Source organism: Ctenocephalides felis, unplaced genomic scaffold (genome assembly GCF_003426905.1).
Source record: "Ctenocephalides felis isolate EL2017-DRISC unplaced genomic scaffold, ASM342690v1 CF-g0.4_SCAFFOLD_03571, whole genome shotgun sequence".
NCBI classification, from domain to species: domain Eukaryota; kingdom Metazoa; phylum Arthropoda; class Insecta; order Siphonaptera; family Pulicidae; genus Ctenocephalides; species Ctenocephalides felis.
In genome coordinates, this window is record NW_020539725.1 from 2749394 (window position 1) to 2761389 (window position 11996).

The 11996-nt window shown below is 36.8% G+C and overlaps 3 non-coding genes across 3 annotated transcripts; all 3 read right to left on the reverse strand.

The window, feature by feature from the left end:
- Positions 1 to 6034: 6034 nt before the first annotated feature.
- Trnac-gca lies at positions 6035 to 6106 on the reverse strand. The gene has a single exon. It is a non-coding gene; the product is annotated as a tRNA-Cys (tRNA).
- A 1604-nt stretch (positions 6107 to 7710) lies between these two features.
- On the reverse strand, positions 7711 to 7782 carry Trnaw-cca. Its single transcript has one exon. It is a non-coding gene; the product is annotated as a tRNA-Trp (tRNA).
- Positions 7783 to 9640: 1858 nt separating this feature from the next.
- On the reverse strand, positions 9641 to 9712 carry Trnaw-cca. The gene has a single exon. It is a non-coding gene; the product is annotated as a tRNA-Trp (tRNA).
- Positions 9713 to 11996: the final 2284 nt, after the last annotated feature.

Consider the following 11996-nt stretch of genomic DNA (forward strand, 5'->3'; position numbering starts at 1 on the left):
GCAAATATCAAAGGGTACCGGTATACCACATTATATCCCAAAAACAATATTTCAATAAATTAAAATCGCTCGACTCTCCAAGCATCGTCCATAGGAAACACCCAGGTTTGAACCGGGAATTTCTAGATCTGCAGTCGAATATTCTACCATTAAATTATGTCCCCATGATCGGTCCCCATATCGGTGATACTCGGCAAATAGCAAATACTGACACCACATCACATTTACTCAGCAAATAGTTAAAAAATTTGTAATACTCGTAAAGCAAATAGCAACGGTAGCGGTAATCAAATTATATCAGCTACCAATGTTTTTATATATGAAATTTTTCTTAGCATTTTATGTTACTAACTATAATTGTAATTTTGTATATATTTTATAAAAAAACATTGGGACATGTCATGTATATTTTTGATATCGAAATATTTTTACAGTTAATAAATTATATTTTTATTATGTTAGGAGTTTCTAATTTAATATATTATCATAATCATTACGACTCCACATTGGGACTCACGACGATGGAGATGAAGACAAAGGAGTTTTATTTTTCAAGGATTTAAGAAAAATTGATTTTGACGCAGCACCATAATCACTGGTCTTCAGAGACGACCTATAAGGTACGTCCAGTCCAATCCATCATAGTTAACGCACTTACTATCTGGATCAGACTTCCGAGGTTACTCATTTGGTATACCCAGACCTCAGTGTCTATTGCTGACAGTAAAAATAATTTGGAGCCTGAACTTTTCATTGGAATGCAATTCAACCTCTCTTCTCTGTTAACTCAACAAATCGTCTTATAATGCACCTCCCATTATCGGTGACAACGACGAGTCAAACAAAATTTGACATAATTTATTGGATTCCACAATTCTGGACTCTTATGTCAAAGAACCAATGATCCTGATTTGGATGAAGAGCCAACTTCTTTCTCTGATCGGAACTCATCAGATACGAATGCAACACTTGCAGAAATGGAAACTGTACCCATAAATTATGCATTCTAAACATTAAGTTATTCTGATATAACTGATACCCATTAGATCGAGGCTGAATCTTAAAAGTTCACCGACATCGAGGTACAGGAAATTTTCCACATTTTTTTTTTAGTCAGAACCTTATGCAGAATATGGAGTTGATGGCAGGTCAAATCACCACATACGGTGGATCTGCTGCCGAAACATGGAAATTTGTCATTGACCAGTATTACAACACTGGTCTGCTATAATCTGCCTTCCCACCACATTTTTATAACGTGTTTCCCTGTATTTTTTTTTAACTGTGATATCAACACTGGGCAGGGAGTGTGTGGCGATATCAAGCAGGCTGGTTTTGATTTGTAAAAAAACATTGGGACATGTCATGTATATTTTTGATATCGAAATATTTTTACAGTTAATAAATTTATATTTTTTTATTATGTTGGGAGTTTCTAATTTAATATATTATCATAATCATTACGACTCCCACATATATTTTAATTGTTATTCATTATGTCAAATAATTGTATTTTTGAGTCCTCTTGGAGAAATCTGTGGGCTATATATTTAAATAAATAAATAAATAAATAAATAAATAAATATCACACTCAACCAATATTTTTAATAAATTCAAAGTTTCATTCACTCTCCAAACATCGTTAAGAGGAAACACCCGGGTTTGAACCGGGGACTTCTCGATCTGCAGTCAAATGCTCTACCACTGAGCTATGTCCCACATCTGTCTTATTCAGCAAATAGGAAATACCGTCACCATAGCACATTTTCTCAGCAAAAAAAAACTTTGTAATAATTTGAAGCGCAAATATCAAAGGGTACCGGTATACCACATTATATCCACAAACAATATTTTCAATAAATTTAAAGTCGCATCGACTCTCCAAGCATCGTTAATAGGGAACACCCAGGTTTGAACCGGGGACCACTAGATCTGCAGTCGTTATTCTACCATTAAATTATGTCCCCATGATCGGCGATACTCGGCAAATAGCAAATACTGACACCACATCACATTTACTCAGCAATGAGCTATGTCCTCACAATGTGTGTTACTCAGCACATAGCAAATACCTACGCCACACCTCATTTTCTCAGCAAGTAGCTAAAATTATAGCAATAATCTTAAAGCAAATAGAATACGGTAGCGATATATCGCATTATATCAGCAACCAACATTTTTAATAAATTCAAAGTTTCATTTACTCTCCAAACACCGTTAACAGGTATCACCCGGGTTGAACCGGGGACCTCTCGATCTGCAGTCGAATGCTCTACCACTGAGCTATGTCCCCACATCTGTCAAATTCAGTAAATCGCAAATACCCTCACCATAGCACATTTTCTCAGCAAAAAGTTAGAGATTTTGTAATAATTTTAAGCGCAAATATCAAAGGGTACCGGCATAGCTGGGCACCGTTAATCAAAAAGTTAACTTCGTTAATCGTTAATCCGCTACAAAAAAAGTTAGCTTCGTTAAACGTTAAAGCGTTACATTTCGGAATAATTAACGCAATCGTTAATCCGTTAATATGTGTAAAATTACATTTTTATATTGTTGCGTTAGTGAACTTAAAAAACTTATTGGTTTAGGTTCTGGAAGTTAACAGATTATGAATAAAACAAAATACTTGTATAATTCAAATGTGTAATTCAACCCCTTAATGGCGCGACGCGCTTTATGCGCACACCGTGATAATAACGCTATTGGTCAACTTTCTGTTTTTATGATTGCATATTGTTTTTACAAGATTTTTTTTCTAAATAAAGGGAAAGTTTTTTTGCGAAAAATAGGAAACGCGCGACGGGTTAAGCGTCGGGTATTAGGTGCATATTTCTCTTCATGAACATTAACATGTTGAAGTTCTCGTCTGAAAGCGAGGCTCGTTTTGGTGTCAAAATGTCTTTACCCGTGGAAAACAAACGTTCAACTGCAACGCTTGAGGGTATAGCAATATTGTATTTAATATCTGTTCCCCGAGGAATGCAGCATCGTTGAACAAGTATTTTGAACATGTTGGCACTGTTCATCATTCACGAGTGGTCCAAATCTTTTCTCTATGTCATTTAATAAGGCATTGGCTAAAGCTGTGCCGTGCGGTAAATAGTAATAATTGGCAGGGCCGTGCCTGGGTATGTGGCCGCCTGCGTGAGAGCATATAAATGGCCGCCCTTAAAAATAGCATAATAGGAAAATATCCAATATGTTCTCACGAAAAAAATCGTCTTGTAATTTTCAAGTTTTCTCGACATTTTAAGTCATTCTGAATCGTTTGAAAGCCGATTTTTGAATTTTCGGCAACGTTTTCTCAAAAACATTTAAGTTAAATCCAATTCAAAAGTTTAAAAGTCATTTGATGTAACTAGATAATGACTAGCGCCTGTCAGTTTTGTGCGACGATCGGCCAAGCTGTTTCTAATCAACAGAAAAATATGAAATTTATTGTACACGTTTTAGCCAAAAATTCTGCATCGATTTTAAAAATTCAGGAACTGTTTGAAAGATATCATAAAGGAATCGTGCTGATTACTTCTAAGAGATCGGTCGGTTCGTTTCTTCGTGTTTAATTGGTGAATATTGCTTTACGATGATATTTATAAAACTTTTTTGGCGATAGTGATCATGGTCTCTAAGATAACTAAATATTTCGACCCACATTAAGTCATTTTAATTTTTAAAATCTGTACTATCAAAGATTGCAAAAATGAGCGGCGCTTTTTTACGTGAGTCAAAATTTCATCTTTAGTGGACCTTTTCTCAAAAATGCACAATCCCATTTGAAAAAATCGTCAAAATTCGTAAATTCGATAAGCACTCGTGCTGCTTAGTTTTGCTTTGTTTAGAATTTTCAAAAAAGTCTCAAATTTTTAATTAGTGAATTGATTTTAAAAATTCAAAAACCATTACAAACGTTTTCCATTTGAGAATCTTGCTGATTAAATTTTGTCAATAATCGACGAGTCGTTTTTCAGTTATTGATTAACAAATTGCTTTGGAAATTTGGATCTTGTTTTTAATTTACTACAGTTTGTTTCTTGTTCAATAATATGTAATTTTTAAACTATTTATAAAACATAACTAATATTTTTAGAAAATTTGTACAAAATTGAATAATCTGCGATAGTTTTTCACATTGCAATGTACTCATGAATTAATATATTTTCATTGTTAAGTCGATTAATAACACATGTTGGATACTTCATGCAACTTGATTTAGGCAAAGTTGCCACTTACACCAAGTTTATAACTTATAAATTATTTAGAAACAGAGTCGCATTCAATAGGGCCGCCTTTGGCTGATTTTTACTACGGTAATTTTGGTCTTTTAGATATATACAGCGGACTTTACGGCAGCGAATGAGTTCAGCGGACTTTGAGCTTGGCCGCCTCTTAATCCAACAGTCTTTTAATTTGGCCGCCTTTTAATTCAGTAGACTTTTAATGCAACAGCTATTTATTTCGACCATTTTTTGTTATGGCCGTCTTTGAATTTGTTCTTTTTTTCATTTGGCCGCCACTCGGCCGTCTCAAAAGGCGGCCGCCTGCGTGCGGTGCACGCACTGCACGCTGGCCAGGCACGGTCCTGGGCATTGGATTAACGATTAACGGACTTCTGGCATTTTAACGGAAGTTAACGTGTCCGTTAACATTTTCAAAAGTTAACTTAAAAGTTAATCCGTTAATCAAAATGTTAACTTCGTTAATTAACGATTAACGGATTAACGAGTTAATGCCCAGCTATGGGTACCGGTATACCACATTTTATTCACAACCAACACTTTCAATAAACTTAAAGTTGCATTTACTCTCCAAGCATCGTTAACAGGGAGTACCCGGGTTTGAACCGGCGACCTCTCGAGCTGGAGTTGAATGCTCTACCAATGAGCTATGCCCCCACGATCTATGTTCTTCAGCAAATAGCTAATACCGACAATATACCACATTTTCTTAGCAAAGAGTTGGAAACTTTGTAACAATATTAAAGCAAATAGCAAACGGCAGCGGTATATCACACTGAACCAATATTTTTAATAAATTCAAAGTTTCATTCACTCTCCAAACATCGCTAACAGGGAACACCCGGGTTTGAACCGGGGACCTCTCGATCTGCAGTCAAATGCTCTACCACTGAGCTATGTCCCCACATCTGTCTTATTCAGCAAATAGCAAATACCGTCACCATAGCACATTTTCTCAGCAAAAAGAAACTTTGTAATAATTTGAAGCGCTACCGGTATACCACATTATATCCACAAACAATATTTTCAATAAATTTAAAGTCGCATCGACTCTCCAAGCATCGTTAATAGGAAACACCCAGGTTTGAACCGGGAATTTCTAGATCTGTAGTCGAATATTCTACCATTAAATTATGTCCCCATGATCGGTCCCCATATCGGTGATACTCGGCAAATAGCAAATACTGACACCACATCACATTTACTCAGCAAATAGTTAAAAAATTTGTAATACTCTTAAAGCAAATAGCAAACGGTAGCGGTAAATCAAATTATATCAGCTACCAATGTTTTTAATAAATTCAAAGTATCATTTACTCCCCAAAAAACGTTAATAGGAAACCCCCGGGTTTGAACCGGGTTAATAGTGCACACGCGGGATTGAACCGGGGACCTCTCGATCTGCAGTCGAATGCTCTAACACTGAGCTATGTCCTCACAATGTGTGTTACTCAGCACATAGCAAATACCTACGCCACACCACATTTTCTCAGCAAGTAGCAAAAATTACAGCAATAATCTTAAAGCAATTAGCAAACGGCAGCGGTATATCACACTCAACCAATATTTTTAATAAATTCAAAGTTTCATTTACTCTCCAAACATCGTTAACAGGGAACACCCGGGTTTGAACCGGGGACCTCTCGATCTGCAGTCAAATGCTCTACCACTGAGCTACGTCCCACATCTGTCTTATTCAGCAAATAGGAAATACCGGTACCGGTATACCACATTTTATCCACAACCAACATTTTCAATAAATTCAAAGTCTCATTTACTCTCCAAACATCGTTAACAGGGAACACCCGGGTTTGAACCGGGGACCTCTCGATCTGCAGTCGAATGCTCTACCACTGAGCTATGTCCCCACATCTGTCTTACTCAGCAAATAGCAAATACCGTCACCATAGCACATTTTCTCAGCAAAAAGTTAGAAACTTTGTAATAATGTGAAGCGCAAATATCAAAGGGTACCGGTATATCCACAAACAAAATTTTCAATAAATTTAATGTCGCATCTACTCTCCAAGCATCGTTAATAGAGAACACTCAGGTTTGAACCGGGGATCACTAGATCTGGACTCGAATATTCTACCATTAAATTATGTCCTCATGATCGGTGATACTCGGCAAATAGCAAATACTGACCCAACATCACATTTACTCAGCAAATAGTTAAAAAATTTGTAATACTCTTATAGCAAATAGCAAACGATAGCGGTAAATCAAATTATATCAGCTACCAATGTTTTTAATAAATTCAAAGTATCATTAACTCTCCAAAAAACGTTAATAGGGAACCCCCGGGTTTGAACCGGGTTAATAGTGCACACGCGGGATTGAACCGGGGACCTCTCGATCTCCAGTCGAATGCTCTAACACTGAGCTATGTCTTCACAATGCGTGTTACTCAGCACATAGCAAATACCTACGCCACACTACATTTTCTCAGCAAGTAGCTAAAATTATAGCAATAATCTTAAAGCAAATAGAATACGGTAGCGGTATATCACATTATATCGGCAACCAACATCTTTAATAAATTCAAACTTTCATTTACTCCCCAACCACCGTGAATAGGGAACACCCGGGTTTGAACCGGGGACCTCTCGATCTGCAGTAGAATGCTCTACCACTGAGCTATGTCCCCACGATCTATGTTCTTCAGCAAATAGCTAATACCGACAATATACCACATTTTCTTAGCAAAGAGTTGGAAACTTTGTAATAATCTTAAAGCAAATAGCAAACGGCAGCATTATATCACACTCAACCAATATTTTTAATAAATTCAAAGTTTCATTTACTCTCCAAACATCGTTAACAGGGAACACCCGGGTTTGAACCGGGGACCTCTCGATCTGCAGTCAAATGCTCTACCACTGAGCTATGTCCCCACATCTGTCTTATTCAGCAAATAGCAAATACCGTCACCATAGCACATTTTCTCAGCAAAAAGAAACTTTGTAATAATTTGAAGCGCAAATATCAAAGGGTACCGGTATACCACATTATATCCACAAACAATATTTTCAATAAATTTAAAGTCGCATCTACTCTCCAAGCATCGATAATAGGGAACACCCAGGTTTGAACCGGGAATCTCTAGGTAGCGGTATATCACATTATATCAGCAACCAACATTTTTAATAAATTCAAAGTTTCATTTACTCCCCAAACATCGTTAACAGGGAACGTCCGGGTTTGAACCGGGTTAATAGTACACACGCGGGATTGAACCGAGGACCTCTCGATCTGCAGTCAAAAGCTCTACCACTGAGCTATGTTCCCACATCTGTCTCATTCAGCAAATAGCAAATACCGTCACCATAGCAAATTTTCTCAGAAAAAAGTGAGAAATTTTGTAATAATTTAAGCGCAAATATCAAAGGGTACCGGTATACCACATTTTATCCACAACCAACATTTTCAATAAACTTAAAGTCGCATCTGCTCTCCGAGCATCGTTAACAGGGAGCACCCGGGTTTGAACCGGCGACCTCTCGATCTGGAGTTGAATGCTCTACCAATGAGCTATGCCCCCACGATCTTCAGCAAATAGCTAATACCGACAATATACCACATTTTCTTAGCAAAGAGTTGGAAACTTTGTATTAATCTTAAAGCAAATAGCAAACGGCAGCGGTATATCACACTCAACCAATATTTTTAATAAATTCAAAGTTTCATTTACTCTCCAAACATCGTTAACAGGGAACACCCGGGTTTGAACCGGGGACCTCTCGATCTGCAGTCAAATGCTTTACCACTGAGCTATGTCCCCACATCTGTCTTATTCAGCAAATAGCAAATACCGTCACCATAGCACATTTTCTCAGCAAAAAGAAACTTTGTAATAATTTGAAGCGCAAATATCAAAGGGTACCGGTATACCACATTATATCCACAAACAATATTTTCAATAAATTTAAAGTCGCATCGACTCTCCAAGCATCGTTAATAGGGAACACCCAGGTTTGAACCTGGGACCACTAAATCTGCAGTCGAATATTCTACCATTAAATTATGTCCCCATGATCGGCGAAACTCGGCAAATAGCAAATACTGACACCACATCACATTTACTCAGCAAATAGTTAAAAAATTTGTAATACTCTTAAAGCAAATAGCAAACGGTAGCGGTAAATCAAACTATAACAGCTACCAACCGTTAACAGGGAACACCCGGGTTTGAACCGGGGACCTCTCGATCTGCAGGCGAATGCTCTACCACTGAGCTATGTCCCCACATCTGCCTTATTCAGCAAATAGCAAATACCGTCATCTTAGCATATTTTCTCAGCAAAAAGTTAGAAATTTTGTAATAATTTTAAGCGCAAATGTCAAAGGGTATCGGTTGTTGGACACCGCGTTGATGAACAGAAAGGGCTGTTGGCGCCGCTATATGCAAATCGGTGTTGTTGCTCTGGACCTTCCGGAGTTCCTGAAAACTCACTTGCTGAAAATACTTGAGATTGATAAATGAAAATACTATTTCAAAAACTTCACTTTATTTCACTTTAAGTACAAGGAACTCGGAGGTATTGGAAGAGAAGTGTTTGCCCGGCGACCGACAGATTAAGACTGATTTATTTCATAATTATTAAAACTAAAATCCTTTGAACGTAGTGGGGATTTGTCTCGAATTATTCTATGCAACGAAAAGGACAAAGTAATGAATTTAGCTGATTAAACAAAATGTTATTCATGCGAACTTGGTGAGAATTGTTAACTAGGCGGAATGTCGATAATATGATCTTGCTGAGATTTGTCGATGTAAATTCATGATTTCGTGAGAGAATGTGTAATGTCAGCTACTACGCAGTAGTCTGAGAAAAGTTGATATGAACCGTTAATATCAGCTAAAGCTCAAGGGTTCTAAGATTTCAGTCTGGACTTGTTAGAAGTCTAATATTATGACAGTGGTTAGCAACTTATAATATCAGGTGTGTACAACACGGTATACCACATTTTATCCACAAACAATATTTTCAATAAATTAAAAGTTGCATTTACTCTCCAAGCATCGTTAATAGGGAACACCCAGGTTTGAACCGGCGACCTCCCGATCTGGGGTTGAATGCTCTACCACTGAGCTATGCCCCCACGATCTATGTTCTTCAGCAAATAGCTAATACCGACAATATACCACATTTTCTTAGCTAAGAGTTGGAATCTTTGTAATAATCTTAAAGCAAATAGTAAACGGCAGCGGTATATCACACTCAACCAATATTTTTAATAAATTCAAAGTTTCATTTACTCCCCAAACATCGTTAACAGGGAACACCCGGGTTTGAACCGGGGACCTCTCGATCTGCAGTCAAATGCTCTACTACTGAGCTATGTCCCCATATTTTCAATAAATTTAAAGTCGCATTTACTCTCCAAGCATCGTTAATAGGGAACACCCAGGTTTGAACCGGCGACCTCTCGATCTGGAGTTGAATGCTCTACCACTGAGCTATGTTCCCACATCTGTCTTATTCAGCAAATAGCAAATACCGTTACCATAGCACATTTTCTTAGCAAAAGTTAGAAATTTTGTAATAATTTTAAGCGCGAATATCAAAGGGTACCGGTATACCACATTTTATCCAGAACCAACATTTTCAATAAATTTAAAGTCGCATCTGCTCTCCAAGCATCGTTAACAGGGAACACCCGGGTTTGAACCGGGGACCTCTCGATCTGGAGGTGAATGCTCTACCAGCTATGCCCCCACGATCTATGTTCTTCAGCAAATAGCTAATACCGACACTATACCACATTTTCTTAGCAAAGAGTTGGAAACTTCGTAATAATCTTAAAGCAATTAGCAAACGGTAGCGGTATATCGTACTCAACCAATATTTTTAATAAATTCAAAGTTTCATTTACTCTCCAAACATCGTTAATAGGGAACACACGGATTTGAACCGGGGACCTATCGATCTGTAGTCGAATGCTTTACCACTGAGCTATGTACTCACATCTGTCTTATTCAGCAAATAGCAAATGCCGTCACCAGCAAAAAGTTAGAAATTTTGTAATAATTTGAAGCGCAAATATCAAAGGGCACCGGTATACCACATTATATCCACAAACAATATTTTCAATAAATTTAAAGTTGCATCTACTTTCCGGGCATCGTTAATAGGGTACACCCAGGTTTGAACCGGGGATCACTAGATCTGCAGTCGAATATTCTACCATTAAATTATGTCCCCATAATCGGTGATACTCGGCAAATAGCAAATCCTGACACTACATCACATTTACTCAGCAAATAGTTAAAAATTTTGTAATACTCTTAAAGCAAATAGCAAACGGTAGCGGTAAATCAAAATATATCAGCTACGAATGTTTTTAATAAATTCAAAGTATCATTTACTCTCCAAACAACGTTAATAGGGAACCCCCGGGTTTGAACCGGGTTAATAGTGCACAAACGGGATTGAACCGGGGATCTCTCGATCTGCAGTCGAATGCTCTAACACTGAGCTATGTCCTCACAATGTGTGTTACTCAGCACATAGCAAATACCTACGCCACACCACATTTTCTCAGCAAGTAGCTAAAATTATAGCAATAATCTCAAAGCAAATAGAATACGGTAGCGATATATCGCATTATATCAGCAACCAACATTTTAAATAAATTCAAAGTTTCATTTACTCCTCAAACATCGTGAATAGGGTTTGAACCGGGGACCTCTCGATCTGCAGTCGAATGTAATGTTAGAACGATAGTATTTTGGAATCGATACTTCAGGCCGATTCTTTTGGCGGTATCGATACTTTGCGCCGATTCTACTCAAAAAGTATCGGCTCTTTTGTCGCGGTCACAACGCTCTTCATAGATAACGAACGAAACAAGCGATAAGTCGAGTGCGATATGGTTTTTGTTAAAGAATATGTTTATGAATGCCCCCCAGTTCGAAGCCACTGATTAACAATAAATAAAAAAAAAGAGTTTAAGATTACGTACGTCGATAATATAATTTCTATTACCCCCGAGAACATATGTCTATCAACGATAATAAGTTTTGCATATTGTATGCAAAAATCTTATCTGCGAAATTGTCCCGCAACCAACTTTTGTTAAATAATTTATTAACATATTCGATTTCCGATTCTAATTTTTAAAGCCGATACTTTTTTTCTAAAATAAATACTACTTTATAATTGTTAAATATTTTCATTAAAATTATTTTATTTCCGACTCTAATTTTTAAAGCCGATACTTTTTTTTCTTGAATAAATACTACTTTATAATCGTTAAGTATTTCCATAGAAATTATTTTATTTTCGATTCTAATTTCTAAAGCCGATACTTTTTGTTCTAAAGTAAGTTCTACTTTATAATTATTGAGTATTTCTAATAAAATTATTATATTTCCGATTCTAATTTTAAAAGCCGATACTTTTTTTTCTAAAATAAATATTACTTTTAATCGTTAAGTATTTCCATTAAAATTATTTTATTTTTAATAAATAGTAACATATGGTCATTGAGTATTCCTATTGAAATTATTATATTTGCGATATTAATTTCGAAAGTCGATACTTATTTCTAAAATAAGTAAGTCTTACGATTGTAGCGGCGGTAGCTATGTCATTTCATTGTTCCACGCGGAAGCCGCGGCGTCGGCAAATCATATCGTCGCGATCTAAACTTACAACTAGTGTTAAAACGATAGTATCGATGCTGAGTAAGTATCGATACTTTGACGTCGATACTGAGTATTTTTGGAATCGATACTTCGGGCCGATTGTT